The sequence below is a fragment of the Vicugna pacos genome, chromosome 2 (genome assembly GCF_048564905.1).
Source record: "Vicugna pacos chromosome 2, VicPac4, whole genome shotgun sequence".
NCBI classification, from domain to species: domain Eukaryota; kingdom Metazoa; phylum Chordata; class Mammalia; order Artiodactyla; family Camelidae; genus Vicugna; species Vicugna pacos.
Genome location: NC_132988.1, coordinates 49,955,252 through 49,979,006, shown reverse-complemented (window position 1 = coordinate 49,979,006; position 23,755 = coordinate 49,955,252). Strand labels below are relative to the sequence as shown.

Here is a 23,755-nt window from a genome sequence, read left to right as displayed (position 1 = left end):
TTAACTGTAAAATCATCTCTTTTTCCAACTTTTCAGGATAATTATTATTTTTTAGTTTTTTTCACATTTTTTATGTTCATAGAATCAATATTTGTTTAACTTAAACCACCTATTTACAATTTTCTTTGTATTCCATTTTTTCCTTTCATCTAAAACTCTTCCTGGGATCTTTTTTTTTTTCCCCAAGAAGCATATCTTTAAAAATTGTCCTTGATGAGCTCTGTTGGTAATAAGCTATCACAATTTCAATTTCTGCAAAAATGTCAGATTTGCATCATTATTGAAGATAGTCTCACTAGATATAAAAGTTCAGCTATTTTCTCTCAGTTCTTGAGAATACTGTTCTACTCTCTTCTCACATCCGTGTTGCTGCTGAGAAGCTGGTTATCTAGCAACCACTCATCTATAGGCAATCTATTTTTCTCAGTAGCCAGCTCTTAAGATCTTGCTGTACTTGAGTTTCTTCAGTTTTATAGCAATGTGTCTAGATATTTAACTTTTTAACTTATCCCATATGTAATTACTTGAGTTTTTTAGATTTGAGATTCCATGTCTTTTCATAATCTGAAAAACGTTCAGCCTTTACATCTTCCCTCTTCTCCATTCCTCCAGGTACCTCCTGCACCCGATTAAGCGCAGGTATGACTTCTCATTCTCCCTGTGTGTCTCTAAACCACCCTTTCCCATCTGCTCTCCCTTTGTTCCTCTTGCTTCCTTCTACTTAATTTCTTCAGATTTATCTTTTGGATGACAGATTCTTCAGCTGTTTCTCATCTGCGTCTGACAATCTTTATTGAGGTTTTCATTTCAGTTATTACATGCCATAACATTTTTCACTTCTTAGAGCTCAGTTTGGGTATTTGATCAAAGCCTAGTGCATCTTAATAGTCTTTGATTTCTTCACAACCTCATTCTCTTTTGTAAATTCCTTTCATTATATTAACACTTATTTATATTCTTTTTCTAAAAATAGTCATACGTGGATTGCTGGACTGGTTCTCCAAGGCTTTTGTTCTTTTAAGTATTTTTTTCATTGTAATTGATGGAACATGGAACTTTATCTGTATAAATCCTTTGAGGCTTGATTTTAACATATTTTGCTAAAGAAAAGATTTAGGTCTGTTTCTGCCAGGAACTTGAATTTCCACCTGGGACCACTTTAAACTAAATTTTTGGCCTACAGTTTTCTGGCAGTTTTTAAGGTAGAATCTATCCAGGTCCTAAACTCAACATGAATGCTCTTAGTTTAGGAGGTTTCTGGAAACAGTCTTTCTACTTTCCTATTCCACCCAGAGTCAAGGCTGAGAAAAAAAAAAAAAAGTTTTGAAGCTTTGAGTGTCCCAATTGATAAGAAGATTTTTGGTCTGATCTCTCACTTTGCTCACACCCTGAATTGTCTCCTCTCCAGTGAATGCGATGCTCCTAAAAACCCAGTACCACAGGGACTGGCAGAAAAACTCAGAGCAAATGTGGGTTCCACTGTATTCCCTTAACATTATGGATTTGTGCCTATTTATTGTTTTAGCCTCTGAGAAATTTTCTTACGTTACCTTCAGTAATTCATGAATGAAAGCGTATTGTTATTATTAATATTATCCTTTATAGTGTTTTAGGTTCAGTATACAGGAATTGATAAGTCTTAATCTCTAGTCTGTTCTACTTCTGTTAACAGATTACTAGAAACACTTTTTTAAATTGGAAAGAATTATCAGTTACAAGTAAAACAAGGACTGTAAAAAATTAGAAATTTCAATTTACTAAGATTTCTGGCATCTTGAGACGTGGCCTCCAGGAGCCTTTGACCAAACATCTAAAACTGCCTTTTGGCTCTGGCTTACCTTTACATGTTTCATTTTCATTGTCAAAGTTCACCCATGAAATAAGGCAACCATAAAGCTCTAGTGGATTGATAGTGTGAAATTTTTAGACATTCCAATTTAGGAGAAAAATTTTTTTAGTGATTCTAATATGTTGCCAATAAAAATTCTTTTAAAAAATATCAGTGAAACAGGAAGTTATACTTAAATATGTGAGACAGGGATTTATTAGAAACAGTAGAGATTTAATCAATTTTTAAAATAAACCATATGGGATTCTTTAACTGAAAAGAAAAAAACTATTTTAATAAATGATGACTGTGTTCTACTTTTCCCATCATCTGTCGGTCATCAAAGATAATAAGTAGGTGTATATCATAATAGAAAAGATGTGATTAAATTAATTTTCAAGTTTATTTACATGCATGGCACTACATTAGGTGGTTGAATTCAGAGTTATATCAAGAAAAGATTAATTTTTTATAGTGGACTTTATGGTTTAAGGAAACTTACTGATTTATGTTTATAATAATAGCAAATAAGAAATAAGTGTGGTATGACACATTAATTAAATTGAAACATTTGAATTATGGTTCCTTTGCAAATTCCTACACTGAGGAGGCCTTTTGTGGGAGCTTCTTTTATGTGAAACCATGTTGTTCTGCTTTCCCAGTAATACATTGCCTATGTCCAGTAACTGTGCTTCTTCTGTGTGCTGGCCTTTGAGCAGATGTGTCTAGGGAACATGTGGCATAAACTTTACTTTTGGCTTTACTGGGTGTTCTTCCTTCTAATGCTTTCTCCTTCAATTTAATTGAGTTATAAAGGGGTTGGGACAGGAGAGGCCATTTTATAAAATAAAAGTATACCTAAAAAAGAATGTCATAGATAAATCCATAAACTCTTAGATTATAAGTAGGTTACATAAATAGTAGCAATGAATTTCATTACCTAAATCCATTACAACTTTCTTTAAATCTTTTGTCCATTTCACTGATCAGAAACTGTAAACCTTATACAAGGTGATTGTTTTTCAACCATTTAAACATCCCATTCAGATCATTTCTGATCAATCCTATTGTTGCATAATTGTTTACCAGATTAGAAAGAAAACCTTTCAGTAACACTTGTCTGGTCACATTTATAATCATGTCTGTTACTCATAAATATAGGATGATAAAAATGACTCTAGAAAAGCCCAATTAGTTGTTTTCATTTATTTAAACTCTTCCGTTTGGGGAGTATGTAACAATGGACAAATACGCTGAGGCTAGAGCAAATCTATTTCACCGAGAAAATTCCACATAGCTCCGAATGACAATAACTCATGTGTAGGTATTCTTGTATAACAAGGCTGGAGAGATAGCCTGAGCTAGAGGCAATCTGAATGGCCTTTCATGCTTCTGTGGAGTTTGATTTTTAACTGCAAGACACTGTTTTCAAATACCTTTCAAATGTGGATCAGATATAGCCAGACAAGGGTTTTAGAAGGATTATTGTGACAGTGTGGTATACAGTTAATGGCTACAATGACTGGGCAAGACGATATTGCAATGGTATGGAAGAGAAATGATGAGGGCCTGAATTAAGGAATTAATGGGGAGATGGATTCTAGCGGATGAATTAGAACGATGCTTAAGGATAAAATAAACACATCTTAAGGACGAATTGGACATAAAGACATTTGAGGGACAGTAGGAAGGTGAGGGTTTCTGTCCTTGGCCAGTTTTGTTCTCCCAAAATGTGGCTTAAGACATTTCCTCTCAGCTCTGTATCTATATTTATATCTATATAATTCTAAGCTAGAAGTTCTTAAACATTTTCTTCTCAAGAAACTTTATATTCTTAAGTTTTTGAGAACTCAAAGAGCTTTTGTTTATGTCAGTTATATTTATTGATTTTTATTATGTCAGAAATTAAAATGTAGAATTAAAATATTAATTCATTTAAAATAATAAATTCATTACATGTTACCACAAATAACATATTTCTATGTAAAAGGGCTATATTTTCAAAAACAAAAATTAATTAGTGAGAGAGGCAGCATTGCTTTACATTTTTGTAAAACTGTAATGTCTGATTTAATAGAAGTCAGTTAGATTCTCATATTGGCTTTGGCAACATGTTGTACGTGAACAAAATTGTCTCACTCTGATATGTAGTTAGAAAAGAGAAGAGTATTTTTTAATACTACATTCAGACTTGACAAGTGCTAATTTCTTAAAGCTTTGTTGCAATGTAGAATCTAAAAATCTTATCAATGAACTTTTTGTGATGTGTTAAATTACACTTCTTTGGCCTGTCTTGCACTTTAAATGACTGTTCTACCAGTGCAGGATTCTGTAACATCATACAGTGGTCACGTGGAAAATATTGATTCACTTAGATGCAGAACTTCAAAGTATTGACATATTGACATATTTCATTATAAAGCATCCTCGAATCATATTCATTTATATCACTAATGATCTAATCAGAAAGTATTAATAATTGAGAAGCTCTCAAGCTCATGGTATGGATACAAGTTTTCTTAAAGTTCTATTTTTTGCTCAAAGTACAAATTTTCTCACTGCCAACAAATATTGTCGATAAGCTTTCCTTGAAGTTACAGGTTCACTTTATTCACTTTCAAGAAAATGTCTGCTGATAGTCAAGTCTGAATAACCTAAACATGGGTTGTCTATTAATTGTTCTTTCAAATATAGCCTGTTTCAAGAGGGGAACAGAGGAGGGAGCCTAATGACTTTCTCAGCAGCAAATCAAATAATTGCACAGCTCCTTTTCCTTGAGATAACTACTGAACTTCAACAGGCTGCAGAAGTGCAGTATGCCTTTTGCCACATAGAATATTAAAAAGACATATATGTGGTCTTTCTTTTCTTGCCAGATAGAGTAATTAGGATCGAGTACAGCTAAACAAAATGTACAAAACATATATGAAACAACCATTTTCAGATATTGGACATGAGGCCATTCAGGAGCATCATCCCCAAGAGAGGGGAAACTGTAAGGTGGGTCCTGTAATTGCCCCAGCTTATGTCCTGGAGAGTTTCCAGGCCACAGGAGGGGAAGGAGTAAGCCAGGTTGAGTCACTGGTTTCCCAGAGTTCAGGAGATGGAGGTGGGGGTACAGGCAGGCTGAGGCAACTTGAGTCCACGAGGCAGAGTACTGAAGTGGAGAGAACTTCATGGAGACGAGCTATGGAGAGCTACAGGGGATTGCTAGAATCTCCAGCTGAATACAAATCACCACACGCCTGAAAGAAAACTACTTGAGACTAAAGAGGGAGCAAAAGAACATCTCAGGAGCTCACTCCGAGCTGGGAATAGCTTGTGTTTCCACCAGCAAGAGTGGAAAAACCTTATAATCTGAGAAACATCAGGGAGGACACTTAGCGAGGTATTGCCTGGCTAGTGGTGGCAAAATCAGCCCTAAATGAAAGTCTGTTCCAGTCATGCCTAACAAAATTTAAAAGCAAGCCTTAAAGAGATCAAACTGTTTTCAAACAACATAGCTTCGTCCCAGAACAAAGCTGTAGTGTAACTATACAGCACCCAAGGAAGATAGTTTGTAATGTCCAATAGCAAATCAAAAATTATCCAGCATGCAAGGAAGAAGGCAAATTTCACACATGATCAGTAGAAAAATCAATTATAAAGGACTTGTTTACAGTATATATAGAGAGAGAAATCTCAAAACACAATAAAAAGGTAAAAAATGCAATGACAAAACTGGGTGAAAGATTTAAATAGGCGCTTCACCAAAGGAGATATTCAAATTGCAGGTAAACACGTGAAAAGATGCTTGATGTCATCAGTCATAGTGGGACAAACTACACGACTATTTTCCGAAGTGATTATACCATTTTATTTTCCCACCAGCAGTGTTGAGAGTTCCAATTGCTCCCCACCCTCACCAACACTTGGTCAGTCTTTTCAATTTCAGCCATCCTAATGGTTTTGCAGTGGTATCTTATTGTGTTTTTTTGTATATACAAAATTAACACTTACTTTAAGCACAAGTGTGTGGTGGTTAACAGCATAATTTGGTGCCATGACCTTTATTAGTCATGCTTAGGCCATGGTTACTTTTCCATTACTTTTGCACCATCATAGTCAGATTACATCATAGTATTATTATGAAAATTGTTTTGACCTCATGGACCCTCTGAATCACTATTCTAGTCTGCATTTTTCCCCCTAGACTTCATATTGTTTATGTATGTTCCACCTTCAGATTTGCTTAAACAGTAGTTTCTTCTTTTTTCACCAAAAAAAAAAAATTAGCTCTATTAAAAGCATCACTGCTACTCCTAGCGCCCGAGCACTATCACAGAGCCCTCTCTTTCTCCCACATGGAATGAATTTCTCTGCCCTAGAACTATCTCTACTTGCCCATTCCCCACCACCATCGACCTGGATCATGCTCTTCCCTTTTACTATCTGCTGCTGGCGGCCTGTCTTCTCACTCTCTTTCTAAAACTCATGCTTGCTGATGGGGTCTAAAATGCTCACAGAATAAAGTCAAAATGCCTTTGAGTAGCTGACAAGACTGCTCAAAATCATTTATTATGTAAAATATTTTAATGAATTAGCAGCATGATTTAAAACACCGACATTGATTGTCCACTAATTTAGACAATAATTAATTCTAACAGTGGATGTGTAATGATAACAGTACATTTAGGACAAAGGCCAGTAGCACTGTTTTTGTACTTCTAGAATGTATTAAAGTTTGAAAAATTATTAGCTGCCAACTTTTAGATTCAAGGATTGAATATCTGCTTTTTTTCTTTCTCTGAGAAACTAATAGTTCATTATAACTTCAGAATTCCAATTAAAGTGATGGATTGTTTGAGAAGTATACTCCTCAAAAAGTCTGAATTATAAATGCGGGTTCAGGTATGTGATGCTCTACACAAGGGTTTTATTTTGTCCCAAAGAGCTTCTGTGACTCGCATGATTTAATAAAGTAGCTCAAATTATTTCTGAGGCTGCAAGGACTAAGGTTTCAAGGTGTTTTCCTCAATTTATGATACATATTGAAAGTCTCTTTGAAGAAATTACTCTTTTTTATTTTAATCAATTTATCTTTTTGAATTCTGTTTTTCATTATTTTATTACATTTTATTTTGCTTTCTAAATATCATTTTTTGGGCCATTCTTCTATATAGTGGAGAAAACTCAAACACTACATTGTTAGTAGAAGCGTGTTAGTCTTGGACCCCAGAGTGTAATCACAAGTTGTTTTGCTAATAAGATAGATGAAGGCATTTGGTCAGGTTAGTCGTAGTTGTATTGGGAATGGCATGCTGAACACTGGGTAGCGTTTTACCATACTCACGTTGTAAGTGTAGTGCTCCCACCCCAGATTTCTTTGTATCAAAGCTGAGGTGTGCTGTTCCATGTTACTCAGGCATATTATGCTGTTAACTGCATAATAGCTAGCTTACGTCATTCCTTGCTGCTCAAAAATATTAGATGATTTTCTCTTCATTTTTTCTAAAGCTGGACTTCTTTTTCATGTTTCAGTTCCACATGGGAAATGGTCATCTGCTACATTGACAATGCCATTTGAAAGCTTCTCTGAACATTTAACTCTAGTGTTAAAAGGAAGAAACTATGTAAAGAGCCCATGTAAAAACAGACCACTTCTCTGTCTCATTGGATAAGATATCTAGCTCTGAAATCTATGTCAACACAGCCAGTATCCTAAAGCCTCTGTAACTCAGGTCCATAGAATCCCATCTTCAGGTGATAAATGAGCCAACGTCATCAGATTTGGAAGGAAATGTTGCCTATGAGCTCTATTTGACTTCAACACTCCTTACTCTACCCGGTAACCAGCCATTTGGTAGTCTCCATAATTAGTTTTCTAGACAGATACTTTGAACTTTATTTTCTTAACACCAGTAACATTTTCTCATTCACAGTTAGGTTTCTGCTGGAAGATAAAACAAGATCGCATCAAATCAACAAACAGCTTGATGCAAAATGATGCCTTTAACACTGATTTACCAAATGTTTACATTTCACGTAGGAAGTAGAGCAGGAGGCCGCTAATTTTAATTCTTAATTCTTCACTGAGAAACACAATAGGCACTTTAAATTATATTGAAAAATAAGTAAATGTTTGAAGAGTCAGACATTTTACATTACCACCATGTGGAAATTCACTTACACTCATATGTTGAGGATATATAATTTTTCACTTTAAGTCTACATGAGATATTTCAAATTCCTTTTACTCGTGTCTTAATGTTCCTATATATTGGAAGAATTGATTTTTTCTAAATCCCCATTTACAAATTGTATAATAACAGAGTTGGAATTATATTTGTTCCAGGAACTGTATTTATCCATTACATTTTTATGGTTGTAGTATACACTAGGCAATTATGTTTTCCTTCAGAATTGTTATAGGAATGTTGGGGACAGGTGGAAATCAACACAGGGCTTCCTCTTAAGTTCATCCCATATGTGTATTTTTTTTTTTGATTCTTAGTAGTATCATGGTGCTATAAAATGTATTTGTAGGAGTGTAAATAATGCTCATCAATCTCTTTAATAGTTTCCCATATGAAAAAGCCTAGCTTTTATTCAACTTTTCTTTTTTATTCAAGTACCTCCACAGTAATTCTATTTGACTAACGTGGTAATTGAGAACGTGAATTTTCAAATCTACCTGAATGCCTCTTAACACCCTAACAAATGCTTTATCATTCCCTTTCTCTAGTCTGGAGCTTCTTAAGCAAGGGGGATTTTCTTAATCATTGTTCAGTTAGTCACAATGACGAGAACTACACAGAATAATTTTTTTATTCAACTAGAGAATCTCTTTGCAACTCATTGAAATTCTTTTAAAATGTGAGAAAGTGTAGTTTGTATCTAATCTGTAATTGTTTCCTACTCTTTCAAAGCTGTTTAGAGGTTAGGAAAAAGGAGATATACAAAATTTTTCCTGCTTTCTTAATATTATATAATTTCAAATATTTAATTTTATAGCTTATTTGAGCAACTTTGATTTATGGATAAGAATTTTTAAATCTGAAGAAAAAATTTTTTTAATTTAAAATTTTTATCTAATTATCGTAAAAATATATGCTCATTATAAAATGTCTGAATTATACAGAAAATGAAAAAGAAACAGAAAAAAAGAATGTCTCTCAGAATGACAATACCTGGAGGCAATCGCTGTTAACATTTTGGCATTTTCATTCCAAAGATAAATTCTTATAGTGTAGAATACAGGCTGCTTAAAAGTCGAGAGAGTATTTGCCAAGTATGTACTTAGAATCATTTAAAACAAAATCATAGTTTATGTTAGAGGAAAAGGAAAGCATATGTGGCAAATATGAGACTGTACTGCTGAATGAATGTGGGAATACAATTTTTTAAAACTCTGAAATGATAAACCAGAATGTTAAACTTTGTCTTTGGCTCAGGAACGATATGTTAACAACTGTTCCATGAGAAAATGAAAATCTCACCAAAATCAGTGTCACACTCTGATATGGAACAAATAGTTCAAAGTAACCCAATAAAATATTAATATATGAATCGTAGATTTAAATGAGAATGATCATCTCAATTACACAGAATCATGTAAAATATTAGTTTAGGGAGAAGCGAAAAATAAGCTACAAACAGATGGACCATTAGGAAAAATCAAAAAAGATACAAATTTATAATGAAGATTTGTTTCGTACTTCTATGAAGAACTATTTTAAAAATCCTCTTTTTATAAATAAATCATAGACTAATTCTGGAGTTAAAAGTGGTCCCAAATAATATTTTCTCCAACATTGTGATTTGACAGGTGATGTAATTGAGACCCTGAGACAGTGTATGATTTATGCTGGACGTAGAACATCCAAGTGGGCAGGAGTCTGGGAAAAGCCACGCTGAGTCAGGGTGCTGGCTTCTCCTCTGAATTCTAGTTCTCCAATCACACTAGTACTTGCACGAGAAAGCATATTACTTCTCTTCTATTTTGTTCATGATTGATCCACTCCCTTATGCCTTACATTTTTAAAATATGTATTTTCTAATATTCAGTGAATTTCTATGAGCTATGAATTTCTGTGAATTTTTATGAGTCGAGCTCTGTTATAAGAGCTTTATGCACATTTTAAAATTCAATCCACACAAAAACAGTAGGATCTCGGTACTAGTACCATTCGGATTTTTAAGTAAAAATACAAATGTGGGAGGGTGGGCAACTAGGAAATGACAGAACTGGAATGTAGGTCAGATACTCCCAGCAACCACATTTTAAATAAATACCCTATTGAACGGTATGGAAAAACTATTTTTGTTTGATTTGTAAAAAATATTTTTAGGGTCCTTTGGGAGTACCAGAGCATTTTTAACTTCTCAGATGTATACAGACTCTCAAGTCTAATCAGAGTATTCTTAAAATTGTCAAGGATTTTTATATTTAAAAGTTTAAGATGAAAACCTGAGTGGCAATAATTGGAAAGAGCTTTGTTGAGGATAATGCTGTTACAGGCAGTGAATCCTCTTCCCCATCACCCATACTTTCAGTTGTAGGGAGATTGTGAATTTACGTAAAACACCTCCACATTCTAGATTTAACAGGAGGGTCACACTTGAACATATTTTACATCTCAGGCTTCGTGCCTTAATTTACATTTGCAAGCTTGCAATATATTTTATTTGAATGCAATATTATACAGTCTTTCCATTTCAGTTTCTTTCTCCTGCTAAGTGAACGGAAGAAAGTTTTCCTGTCTACAATAGTATAGCTATACTTAAAAAACATTTTTAAAGTAAATAACTTCTGAATTTTCCATTTGAAACATTTCCTTTTTATCCAACATGCATTCTTTTTTATTTTAGGCATATCATATTTCAAAATTGCAACCAAAAATATTATCTACTCTTCCTTATCTACCATCTTTCCTGTAGGTGTACCTCTTTCATTGGGCTTATGTCATTATAGTAAGATTTGTTCTCATGTTTCCTTGTCAATATTACTTCCCTATTCTTTTGCTTTTTATGATAATATTTTATCATATTAACCTTGATTGAATAACATAAAATGGCACCCCTTAGTGTCTTCTTCATCAGCATTTTAGTCACACCGAGTTACTCTGATCTTCATGAATGTAGATACTTTTTACATATTAGCCTTTTGATGTCTAGGATGTATTTTCACACTGTTAATTGAACATTAGAATCAAGCATTTTATCATTTTCCTCCTTTATTATTGCATTTAGATATTAGGGATCTTTTTTTCCCACAATCCTCTAATATTTAGATATTGGGAATGGTTTTTCCCTAACTGCCAAAATTCATGTATTCCATGTCTAATATGTTTCCCCACTTCCCATGTTAGTTAGTACCATATCTGTATAATTTTTTTTCCTTATTATCCAGCTTCGCATAATTTTCTTTTGAAATAAATGTATTAGCTATAAGGAACAATTACTCCTTTGGAATACATGTGTTTTCCTTTGGCTTGGTTCCGTTTTCACTAAATAATGGTTTTAGCCAACTTGCATTTATTGAGCCAGGCCTTTGGTATGTGTCAGGCCTTTAGTAGTTACTTAGAGTTGAGGTAGAAACAATGGTCATCGGTTTCTGCTATCAAGAGCCCACTATCTAGACAGGAAAACAAATAACATATAAATAATCTGATCCATGTGATACTTTCTAATGAAGTATAGTGTATCCAAAGAGCTATGATCATGGGGAAACTGGGAAAGTTCTTCCACCAGGAGCAACCCCTGATGGGAGTCTTGAAAATTAATTAGGAGGAAAAATGAGACTAGGCACAGTAGGAAAAGGAAAAGAGCATATGTGAATGAATGAAAGATTGTGGTTATGTTCAGGGACTGGGAGATTGGAATGGCTCCAGTGAGAGGAGAGCATTGTCACGCGTGGGTCATTAGGGCTCTTCTTCACTCTTAACAGAAGCAGGTCTGCTGATAAGGCCAACTTGCTGGAACTTCTTGTGTGTAAGTCTGGGGACTGGCAAGATGTCAGTGGATCAGCCAAGGGTCTGTTACCTCCAGTGGAAAGTATACCTCTGTGGCCAGGAGCCCAGGGTTTGGAGTTGGATACTCGTGGATTTAAGTCCAGCTCTTCCAGCTCTGTGACCTATGGCAATTTCTTTAACTTTTTAAAAACTCTATTCTTTATCAGTAAGATGAGAAAATAATAGTATACATTTTAGGACAATTGTGAGAATCAAATATGATTATGTATAGAAATCTCTACCCAAGGTACTTAAGACTTAATCTGAACTGAATACATATTACCTCCTATTTTCACTCCAACCCAAAAAGACTTCATTTAGGGTCTTATCTGTCAACAAAGTGAGTCCCAAGGAAAACTTCCCTAGGCCTAACTACAGCGTCTTCTCTCATTTAGTATATCTCACTGAATAAAAGGAGGGGGGGAACAAAACTGATTTCTGCCCCAAAGGTATATAGACTCAATTTCTATGATTTTTATTCAAGTTGAAAAAAGGTTATGCCTGTATGTAATATTTCTGAAAGAATGAAAGAAAATGAAAGTATCCTTTAAAAGGCTGCTTTTATACAGAAGCAGACAATTGCAAAGTCATTTTGTCTAGTCACATGAAAATATGAAACTAAAAACTATAACACATCCTAGAATTATTTACTTCCTATTTAATTTGGAAGTTAAAGTAAAATCCCCAGGTACACAGAGTCCTTGGTATTTTATGGAAATAGTCTTAGATACCAGTTTAAGATGTTGATTACTATTTAAAATGTGTAAAATCCTGCTGGACATTTTTTTTAAAAAAATACCCAAAAAAGTCTGATATTAAAGTTCATGTTTTACTCTTGAAAATTGTAAAGAATTTGAAGATACTTGAAGGAAAAAAATCAGAACTGTATCTGCTCCTTCAAATCCAATTTGAACTGAGAAGAATCATCATTACCTATTGACAGTGACCCCACATGTTTGGCACTATAAAGAGTCATTTTCTCTGGCGGTGAAAGTCAATCCAACAAGATGCAGACCATCGCTGGGACTTCTTTGTAATATAAAACGTTCTTGTGAGATAATTCAGTGAGCCAAAAGACTAGTAAACGTATACACTCACACCTAAATTGCCCTTTCTGTGTAAATTAGCCGTCCTAACTGCAACATCAGTTTAATGTCACATGGAGTATAATTTTATGTTACCATAAGAATTAATGCCTTAGACATTTTCTCTGGCGTTTTGGGCCATATGTTGTTTTTAACAGCTCTGAAAATGGTGTGATTTGATTCTTTCAGATCATTCCTGTGATAAATTGACTGTCATATGCAGGGACTTAACTGTGGGTGGAGAAACAGTCTAGTGCGGCGATTATGGGTCTTTGAAGTCTGACTAGCTAGTTCCTCTCTGACTTCAGCAATAACTAGCTGTGTGACCTTGGGAGAATTCATTCTTTGCTTAGACCCTTATTTTCCTCGTTTAAAACATCACGTCCCTCCCTATCTCCCTGAACTCTCCACCGGCCTTTCCTAGCTTTAATTATCTTCCTAGCACTTGCCAGCATCTGCTCTGCTCCGTATTTTACACCTGTATTATTTGCCTCCCCACCTTTAGCTTGCAAGTCCTGGGAAGGAAGGCTCCTCTGGTACATACTGGGTACCTCAGTTCAAAGAATCACTGAGTTAATCTATAAAATGAGGATAATATTAGCATCTACCTCATGGAGCTGTGAACGTCACAAAACATTAATTTTGTGCTAATATATGCAAAGCACTAAGAACAGTACTTAGCACATAGTAAATGTTCAGCAGTTTTTAGCTGTTATTAATTAATCTTCCTAAGAAAGTTTGTTAGTAAAAATCATGGGTATTCATTTTAGAACAAACCTCTATTTAAAATTCTTTTCCTTTTAGCCAGTGAATTGGCTGTAGCTTCTCGTTGATTTGCTAAGCTAGAAGACATCATCACTAAAAACATTCCAAAGGGGGTGGGTATAGGCTAATGGAGTGTGTTCTTTGCATGCAGAGGTCCTGGGTTCAATTCCTGGTCTCTCCATTACAAATAAACAAATAAACCTAATGACCTCTCCCCACAAACAAACAAACAAAATGTAAAAACATTCCAGTAATTTATGGTTAGCTTTGTTATATTGGCAGGGGAAAGGTCAGGCCTTAGATCTACTTGCTAAAATAATGTAGTCACTCACTGGCAATTGAAGAGAAGCTAAAGTCCAGTGGCAAAGGTGTGGGATTTGAAGTGAAAGGTAATATTCTTGTATTAATTTCTTTCATGCTTTTATTACTTAATTAAATCATTCATGGAAATGAAAAAGCAACTCTATTGTTATTTAACTTCAGGTAATTCAAATGTGCAGCCTCTTTCTCTTAATCTTTCCGAGGACAGAGACCTCTCATTAGGCATTCCAGAAGGACGAGCCTGCCTCACCATCTGTGGTCTTTCTAGGCTCCTGCTCTCTTCCTTGGAGTATCTGCCCTCCTCTCCTCTCAGCCACTGGGTCATTCACAAAGTCTAGCCACTCCGGAGGCCGATGCCCTTCTCTGCTGAGCTGTTGAGGAGAGCAGACACATATGTCTTGCTCTTGCTCCCCTGTGGGGACCACCCTGTATTCTCCTGAAACACTAGGATCTGTAGCTGTGTGTAAATACCTGCACTGAAGGCAACACCAAAAACAGAAACATTAAAGTTGTCATTAATATGGATGGTTCCCTGAGTCTCAAAGGGATGACAGTTACAGACAGATTTCTTCACAAAGAGAGGCTCTCACTTTTCCACTCAATCCACTTTTCCTTATCTCATATCCTGCAGGCAGCTCCAGTTGAAATGTAATCACTCATTCATTTTGCAAATAAGTTTTGGGCACCGATCATGTGTTCAACAATGAACAAGATAGTCAGTTGCTCAGTCTCATGGAGATTTTAGGGAAGACTGGTCGAGCCTGGCTCCAGTGACTAGAATGTTCTCTCTCCTTTTCCCCGTGGTGCAGTTCGAGCCCACTTCTGAGAAGCCAGCCTGAATACCTGATCCTCCCAGTGGTCATCAGCTGAACTGACGTGTGCTGCTGGCCCTAGTGTTCCCGGCTGGGTAGCGGAGGTGAACATGCACAAAGAAAGTAATGTCTCCCTCGTCCCTAGTTAACCTACTTAAAGCTTATTAGGAGGAAAATAAGCACGAATCATTTTCTAAACAATACTGAAATTTTATTTTCTATCCAAGGACCAGAAGATCCTCATCATTTACTTTGCAAAATTTCAGATTTTGCTGTTGAATTTACCACTTAGGGTTCTATTACCTTATTCCTGGGTTAAATTGTATTTACATTTAATTTTTTAAACCTGTTTGATAAACCCTGTTTGTCTTCTCAGCTTTGAAGTACATTATAAGAGGAATAAAAGATTCTATTTGGCTGAACAATTTATGGGGGAAAAATAGTTTATGACTCAGAATTTAAAAACTATAAATAGATTTAAATGGTTGTCTGAAATTCAGTAATCTAGCATTGAAAAGGGATTATAATTTTAAGTATGTATTCAAAATCAAATAGAGTGTATGTGAAAATCTTGATTGCAAAGAGCCACTGAATATAAAGCATCATTAATGCACCTAATAATATAAATACATATAAGATTTTCCTATTTTAGTTTTTCAAAAATATGCACTTGCATTCTTCATACAAAGACTAGAAAGATATTTATCAAAAAGTTAAGTAGGGTTATCTCTAGGAAATGGTACTTATGTGTTCTAATACATAATAAATATTTATTACTTATGTAAAAATACATAAATCTGATTATGAAAAACGGAATTGTTGCTATCCTCTCACCCAGTAAAAATGATTAATAATTTTTAATGATATTCTTTTTGTCTAATTGTTCAGAAAAGCAATATTTATGGGTTGTTAAAAGTCCAGTGCAAATTACAAAGAATGAAGAAGAAAATTTTGAGAATGAATTTTATTCCCACCTCACAGAAATAATCACTGTTAACATAACAGTAAATTTTTCTTATATTATATATACACATATATAGTATATATATCACATATATATAATACATATATATGTGCATATATCTACACATATGTACCTATATATGCTTGTTTAGTCAGTCAATATTATAACAAAAATTGTCTCATGCTATTACAGCTTCATTTGAACACTACTCAAACCGTACATTTTACGAATCTGTATTCAGATTAATCTATGCTTTTTCTTTCTTAATTGTAAGAATGGAACTGGTAAATTGTTGAATATGTCTGGGCCCAGTGCACATTGTCATGCCTTAAGTATTTCAATGGAATATTTTGTAAGACCACAAAAACTCATTTCCCTATTCATGAATTACATGGCCCATGTATAATTTAGCACTCAAATTTGGAATGATAGGTTCATACACAAATTTTTCTTGGAGTCTAGACTTCAAAACTATAGCAACTAAAATGGATTCAAAACTTTACTATGTCATTTATTAAAGGCAATAATTGAAAATCCAACGGGCAGTTTTCGTTTGTAATCTTAGTCAATAGATCTTGATTTTATTTCATTCTGGGCAATCTGCTGAAAGGGATCCTCGTGGATACATGTTGAACTTCAGAAAGGATATAATTAGGGTTTGTTTCATTAATTGGTCTTTCAGTTCCTTCATCTAAGTGCTTCATATATCCGGTTGCAGGAAATAACTGTCGATAGCATAGGTCATGCTGATACTGCCTTGGCAACTAACTGTCAGAAAGAGTAAGCAATGAAAATGTGTAGGAGAGAAAGAGGCAAGCTTAGTACTTTCTGAGCCTTGGTGGTTTTCTCTAGCCTTGTTCAGTTCCCGTCTTCAGGGTTATACTGATTGAAGTGCACATGTGCTCCCTTAAGACAGGCAGAATGTGGTAGATAGAACAAATTCCTGGCCTTCAGACACAAGCCACTCAGTCTTCCCCCTACAAAAAACAAGCTAGGCATGGATTTATTCAATCACAAAATGGGCAACAAATATTTGCATCTGCTATGCACATAATTACATAGTATCTTGTTATCATGTCTACATACATAATTATTGAGCATCTACTATGTTGAAGGACCTATTCACTGGAAATATAGATGGGGAGAAAAAAAACCTGAATTGCTTTACTTCGAAAGTTTGCATTCTAGATAGATGGACAGGAAACAGGGAAACAGATAAATACATGATATGATTTTGGTTAATGCCTCATGCTATGATAATGTTATGGAAAATTATCACACTGAGGTATGAATGGGTACTGCACACTGCTTCTCAGACTTCAGTGTGCATTCAAATCACTTCGGATCTTTTTAAAAAGCAGATTCTGATTCATCAGGTCTAGGGTGGTGGTTGGGAGTGTGCATGTCTAATAACCTGCTGGTCTGAAGAGCACAGCACACTCTTGAGTTGCAAGATATTGTATGATTTCTTTGTAGCAAGTTTCACCAAGAGGTGGGTGGAAAGGCAGCTTAAAGGAAGAGTGGGTAATGGGTGATGAAATAAAAGAAGGGGAAAAGGCAGGAAAAAAGGAGAAAATATAATAAACATAATGAAATGGAAATGCAAGTGAAAATGGAACACACAGTCCACTGAAAACAGCATCTCCTTACATACACTCTGCCTTGGAATTATCCTTGCATGTTATGAACTAAAATTAAAAGACTAAAGTACCAAGAGTAAAATATAAATATACATTCATGCTAGCGTTTGAGAAAACTTTAGCTGGTAGAGTTTGTGCAGTTAGAATGCCAGGATAAATGTGGGTGTTTAAAACAAAGTAGTTTTATATTTTTATTATTGGAAGCCAACATTTGCTTGGCTATATTGAGTATGTTCATTTTTATATATATTTGTTAGGTAAGAAGTTCTATTATTGTTATTTTTCTTTGGACAGAGCGTTGAATGAAATATTTCTTATTTTTGTGTCCCTTACAATGCATCACAGACAACAAAAATTGTTTAAGAAAGCAGAGGACTAGACTAAAAGATTAGTAAACATTACATCTTTTTGTACAGTTTGTTTCCTTTGCCTCTTGGAGAAATGCCTGTTTACTTATCCGAGTGGTGGGGAGTGCTGTGATCTTTGGTATGACTTTAAAACCCCAGAAAAGCATGCTAGAATCCATACTGCCTTAAGCATACTTAATAAAATGAGCTACACTGTAATTATAGAATCACTTACTAAATTATAAATTTGGCAAAAACGATGTTCAGTATTGAAATTCCAGGAGAATGTTACAGTCCTTTCTGAATCATAGTTGAATATACAAACTGATAAAGATGAATTTATGATCTTTCCAAAGTAAAAAACATTGCTTTTACTGAATTTGATATCAGAACTTAGGAAAAAGAGAAGGAAGCTAATATTGAGTGCCTATCCTAGGCCTGACACATGCATGTTATTAAATGTAATCAAAACCATCCAACAAGGAAGTCATTATTTACTGCATTCAATAATTGAGGAAATTGAAGCTTACAGTGCATAGTACTTTTCCCAAGGTTGCATGAGAAGATGAAGATTTTTTTAGCAGTAAACATATATCTTGCAGTTTGTTGTTTGCCCCTCTCTCTCTTTTCCAAATCATTTATGATGAAACCTGAACCTTGCTTTGTCTGTTAGCTATTGATGAATTTGAAGGGTCATTGGGCATTGAGGAATAACTTGTTTTTTCATCAGATCACTATAATGAAAGCAGTTCAAGTATGATAGCATAAAAGATTCTACCATTTTTCAGTCTTCACCTAGTTTTGTTAGTTATCAGAAAATCTGTCCTCATGCCAAATGAGGATTTAATCAGTTAACAAATAAATAAAAACAAAATATAAAAATCTAAACTAAAATTTTTATTTTTTGAAAAAATAGCATTAAAAGATTTCTACTTTGCAAAAAATATGATACATTTTGAAAATTAAATCTATTACAGATTTTGCAACTTAATTCATAAAGGAAAATTTATTTTCTAATGCTTAACTATTTTATAATGTTTATTATTTTGAATGTGATTTTTATTGGTGGTTAAGAAAATCATACAAAATTATCTTGCCTTAGGATATCTGTGATTTTTCCCTCTAGTATGATATTTATTTTAAAAGAAGACAATCACCTTTATTCCAGATGGTATTTTGGGGGATTGCTTAGATCACCTGAACATAGAGGTGATTAGTGATAAGCTGGGTTATTTCACATATGATCTGCAGAGCAGTGCTTCCTACCCGTTTTTATGTCATGATATATAAAGAAAGTAATCTTTTCTGTAGTTTCATTTACATATTGTAGAGGAGGGGTGAAGAAACATGTGCTCAGTCTGTAATCTTGATCGACTCATTCATTCTATTATAGAAAACAAGAAAATGTATTATGTATATTGGTATTAATAATTGATATTATTAGTAATACATATATATAATAAAATTACCCATAACCCACCAGCCAGAATCAAGAATCTTGATATTTCAGGTATATATAGATATTCTTATGCATTTAAGAATTTGTCTTGAATTTCTACCACATAGTTCTGTATATGTACACTTTAAAAATATTTTTAAAGTGCAGTTTTAGGTTTACAGCAAAATTGAGAGGGAGATACAGAGATTTCCCATATACTTGCTGCCTCCCATCTTCAACGACATGCAAGCCACCCAGTTATCAACATCACTCACCACAGTGGTACATTTTTTTTTCTTTTACCGTTTTTTACCATTTAAGAATGAACCTACATTGACACACCATAATCCCCCGAAGTCCATAGTTTACCTTAGGTTACACTCTTGGTATTGTACAATTTATGGGTTTAGACAAATGTATAATGACATATATCATTAGTGGTATCAATACTAGAGAATTTTCACTGCCCCCAAAATATTCTGTATTCTGCCTATTCACCCTTCCTTCCCCTTCCGCACTAGACCCCTGGCAACCCCAGATCTTTTTACTGTCTATGGTTTGCCTTTTCCAGAATGTCATATAATTGGAATCATACAGTGTGTGGCCTTTTCAGATGGACTTCTTTCACTTAATAATACACATTTAAGGTTTTTCCATACTGTCTTCATTGTTTGATAGCTTATTTCATTTTAGTGCTGAATATTTCATTGTATAGATGTACCACAGTTTGTCCATTCACCTGCTGAAGGACATCTTGATTGCTCCCAGGTTTTGGCAATTATGAATAAAGCTGCTATAAATATGTATGTGTTGATTTTTGTGTGGGCATAAGTTTTCAACTCATTTGAGTAAATACCAAGGGGTGCATTTGCTGGATTGCATGGTTAGAGTATGTTTAGTCTTGTCAGAAACCACTAAACCATCTTCCAAAATAGCTGTACCATTTTGCATTTCCACTAGCAATGGATGCGAGTTCTTGCTCCACATCCTTGGTACCATTTGGTATTGTCAAATTTGACCATTCTAACAGATGTACAGTGCTATTTCATTGTTGTTTTAATTTTCACTTCCCTGATGATGTACAATGTGGAGCATCTTTTCATATGCCCATTTTCTATCTGTATGTCTTCTTTGGTGAGGTGTTTGTTACACATTTTGGCTGATTTTAAAATTGATTTGATCATTTTCTTACTGTTAAATTTGAGTTCTTTATAAATTTTGGGGAGCAGTCATTTACTAAATGTCTTTTGCAAATATTTTCTCCCAGCCTATGGTTTATCTTTTAATTCTCTAGATATTGTCTTTTGTAGACATAAGTTTTTAATTTTAATGAAGTTAAATTAAATTATTTCTTTCATGGATCATGACTTTGGTATTATATCTTAAAATGCATTGCCATACTCCAGGTCACCTAGATTTTCCCTTATATTATCTTTTAGAAGTTTTATAGTTTTGCATTATACATATAGGTCTATGATGCATTTTCAATTAATTTTTGTTATGGTTTTAAGGTCTGTATCTAGATGCATTTTTTTTTTTTGCATGTGGGTATGTAGTTGTCTATCACCATTTGTTGAAGAGACTGGCTTTGCTCCATTGTATTGTTTTTGCTCATTGGTCAAAGATCAATTGACTGTATTTATGTAATTCTATTTCTTGGCTCTCTATTCTATTCTGTTGACCTATTTGGTTATTCTTTTGCTAAGGTCACACACTCTTGATTACTGCAGCTTTATAATAAGTATTGATGTTGGGAGGTGTCAATTCTCCAACTTTGTTCTTCTCCTTCAGTATTAGGCTGCCTATTCTGATCTCTTGCCTCTACATATAAACCTTAGAATCAGTTTGTTCATATCTGTATAGGAACTTGCTGAGATTTTGACTTTGATTGCACTGAATCTGTAGATCAAGTTGAGAAGAAAAGACATCTTGACACTTGAGTTTTTCTATCCCTGAACATAGACTATCTCTCCATTTATTTAATTCTGATTTGATTTTGTTTATCAGAGTTTTGTAGTTTTCATTATATAGATATTGTACATAATTTGTTAGATTTATACTTTAGTATTTCATTTTGGGGGGTAATGTTTAAATGATATTCCATTTTAATTTCTGATTCCATTTGTTTTTTGTTAGTATATAGGAAAGCAATTGCTTTTTGTATATTCACTTTATATCTTGCAACTTAGCTATAAACGCTTATTAGTTCTAGGAATTTCTTGGTTAATTCCTTTGGATTTGCTATATACACAATCATGTCATCACAACAAAGTCAGCTTTATTTCTTTTTTCCCAATATGTATACCTTTTATTTCCTTTTCTTGCTTTAATTGAATTAGTAAGGACTTCCAATATGATAATGAAAAGGAATGGTGAGAGGATACATCCTTGCCTTAAACATGATCCTAGTGGGAAAGCATCAAGTTTTCCACATTAAGAATTATGTTAGCTGGAGGTTTTTGGTAGATAGTCTTTATCAAGCTGAGCAGTTAGCGACAATATCTTTTATCACATTATGTATTTTTGTCTGGTCCTTTATTGTTTAGACTGCTCCTGTTTTTTTTGCATTATAAATAGTGCTTCTGTGAACATTCATAGAGATAGGTCTTTTGTACATTCATGATTATGTCCTCAGGGTAAAGAAAATATCTCTTCTTCATACCACAGATGAATTAGCAGAAAATGTCATAGATACTGCTGTGGTGGAATAACTTAACGCCTTTTAAGATGTATTAAATAAAATGATTCCTTATGTTTTCATCAATTCACAAAATGATTAAACCAGCTCTGTATAACCTTTCACTCTTTTTTGGATGTGTGTGTGTGTTGGTGTGCAGGTTTGTGGAGAGAGAGGGAGAAGGGGAGAGCGAGAGAGAGAAAATGACACTGCTTATGGAAGTGTTTTAAATCATTAGAGAAGTAAAGGCTGTTTTTCATTTCATTTCTAGCAAGACCAGTGGGAGAATCTGGAAATCCCAGGTGCTTCTGTACTTTTATTCTGCAACTTTCATAAGATAGAAAAAATAAAACAAAACATTCTCCTTCTTAGATGTGGCATAGAGCCAGCTCCTCCCTCGAGGACATCTCTTTTGTTACTCTACTTTTCTGATAGGATTACCTGTATGAAACTGGTGACTTCACTTTTTGGATGCAATGAGACCAAAATTCTAGCCACCTTTATCTATATTGCCTTTGACGCTTCTTCCTTTTTATCCTGTCAATTTCCTTTAGCTAAAGACCGCTAGGAACACACCTGTCCATTAATTGTTTTTTTTTTTCACTAGTTGCAATGAAGAGAAGGCACACCATGGAGAACCGTGGAGCATCTTAGTAAGACTGTATTAAGAAAAGACTTACTGGCACAGGGAAATATACACAAAATGTTATGATAAATCACAGAGAAAAAAATGTGACAATGAGTGTGTATATGTCCATGAATGACTGAAAAATTGTGCTGAACACTGGAATTTGACACAACATTGTAAAATGATTATAAATCAATAAAAATGTTAAAAAAAGGAAGATTAAAACATTTTCAGTATAGTTTTGAAACTTACTAAATTTTAAGAGTAGACAATGGGCCATTCCTGCACAGTACATATTACATATCTCTAGTAACTTGAAAAAAAAAAAAAGACTTACTGTAGGATTTAGGGTTGTGTTAAGTGGTTTAAGGAAGCAGGGCTTTGCTATAGCTTGCTTGAGTTAAAAAGCAGGTGTAATTTTATGATTTGGTGTATTAATGACTCTAATTCAGAAGCAGGGGAACCAACTATTCCAGTATGCTTGAAAATGGGAGAGAGGTTCCTGGGACATAGCATTTTTCATGCCCACACCAAAAAAAAAAAAAAGATCCCCGGCAAACTGGGAGGAGTTGATTAGGCCACGTGGAAGGCAGGAGAAATGAAAAGAGGCTGAGGCTGGACTCGGTAAACAAACAGCACTCACAGGAGCCGGGATTCGGGATATTTGGTTATTTTGTGGTTTGGATGATGTTCACGTTTTTGCCTGGATTCAGACATGGTTGCAAAGTGTTCTGATTTCTGACTTGATCCATCATAGTGACAGAGTGGCCTTGTCTGACGGTGATGTTCTGTGAGATTGTGGGTGTTTAATAGCAGAACAGGAGGCCACCTCCCAGCAACAGCAAGGCCTTCACACAGTATCAGGCCAGCTTCTAGCTGTCAGGCGCTGCTTTCCTCTTCTTCAGTTCCCTTCTTTGGGGATTTAAGTGACAGGTTTTTGGTGTAAAAGTTGACAGTTGTTAAAGTCTTTAATTGGGAGAGCCTTGGTTTCAGTCCTATTGGTTCTGTGCCCTAATGAAATGCTTTGGGCTTTGAAACATTGAGTAGTAAAAATACTGTCTGTCTCTCTTAACACAGTTTTTTTCCTTAAAGAGAGAAAAATGTTTTAATGATTGAGACTGAATGCTTAATTGCTAAATGTTAATTTTTTTTAAAAAAATCACATTTCCCCCTTCTTTGAGATTCAAAATTCACATCTGCATAATTTAGTGTTCCTAGTAATACCGCCATAAAGAAACCCAATTTATTTAACACAGGA

At 34.5% G+C, this 23,755-nt stretch overlaps 1 protein-coding gene across 14 annotated transcripts in view; it reads left to right on the top strand.

Annotated features, from left to right (window-relative positions):
* The window catches only part of BANK1 (B cell scaffold protein with ankyrin repeats 1), a 551,109-nt gene that overhangs the window by 315,459 nt on the left and 211,895 nt on the right, over window positions 1-23,755 (top strand). The gene's annotated exons all lie outside the window — the stretch shown is intronic.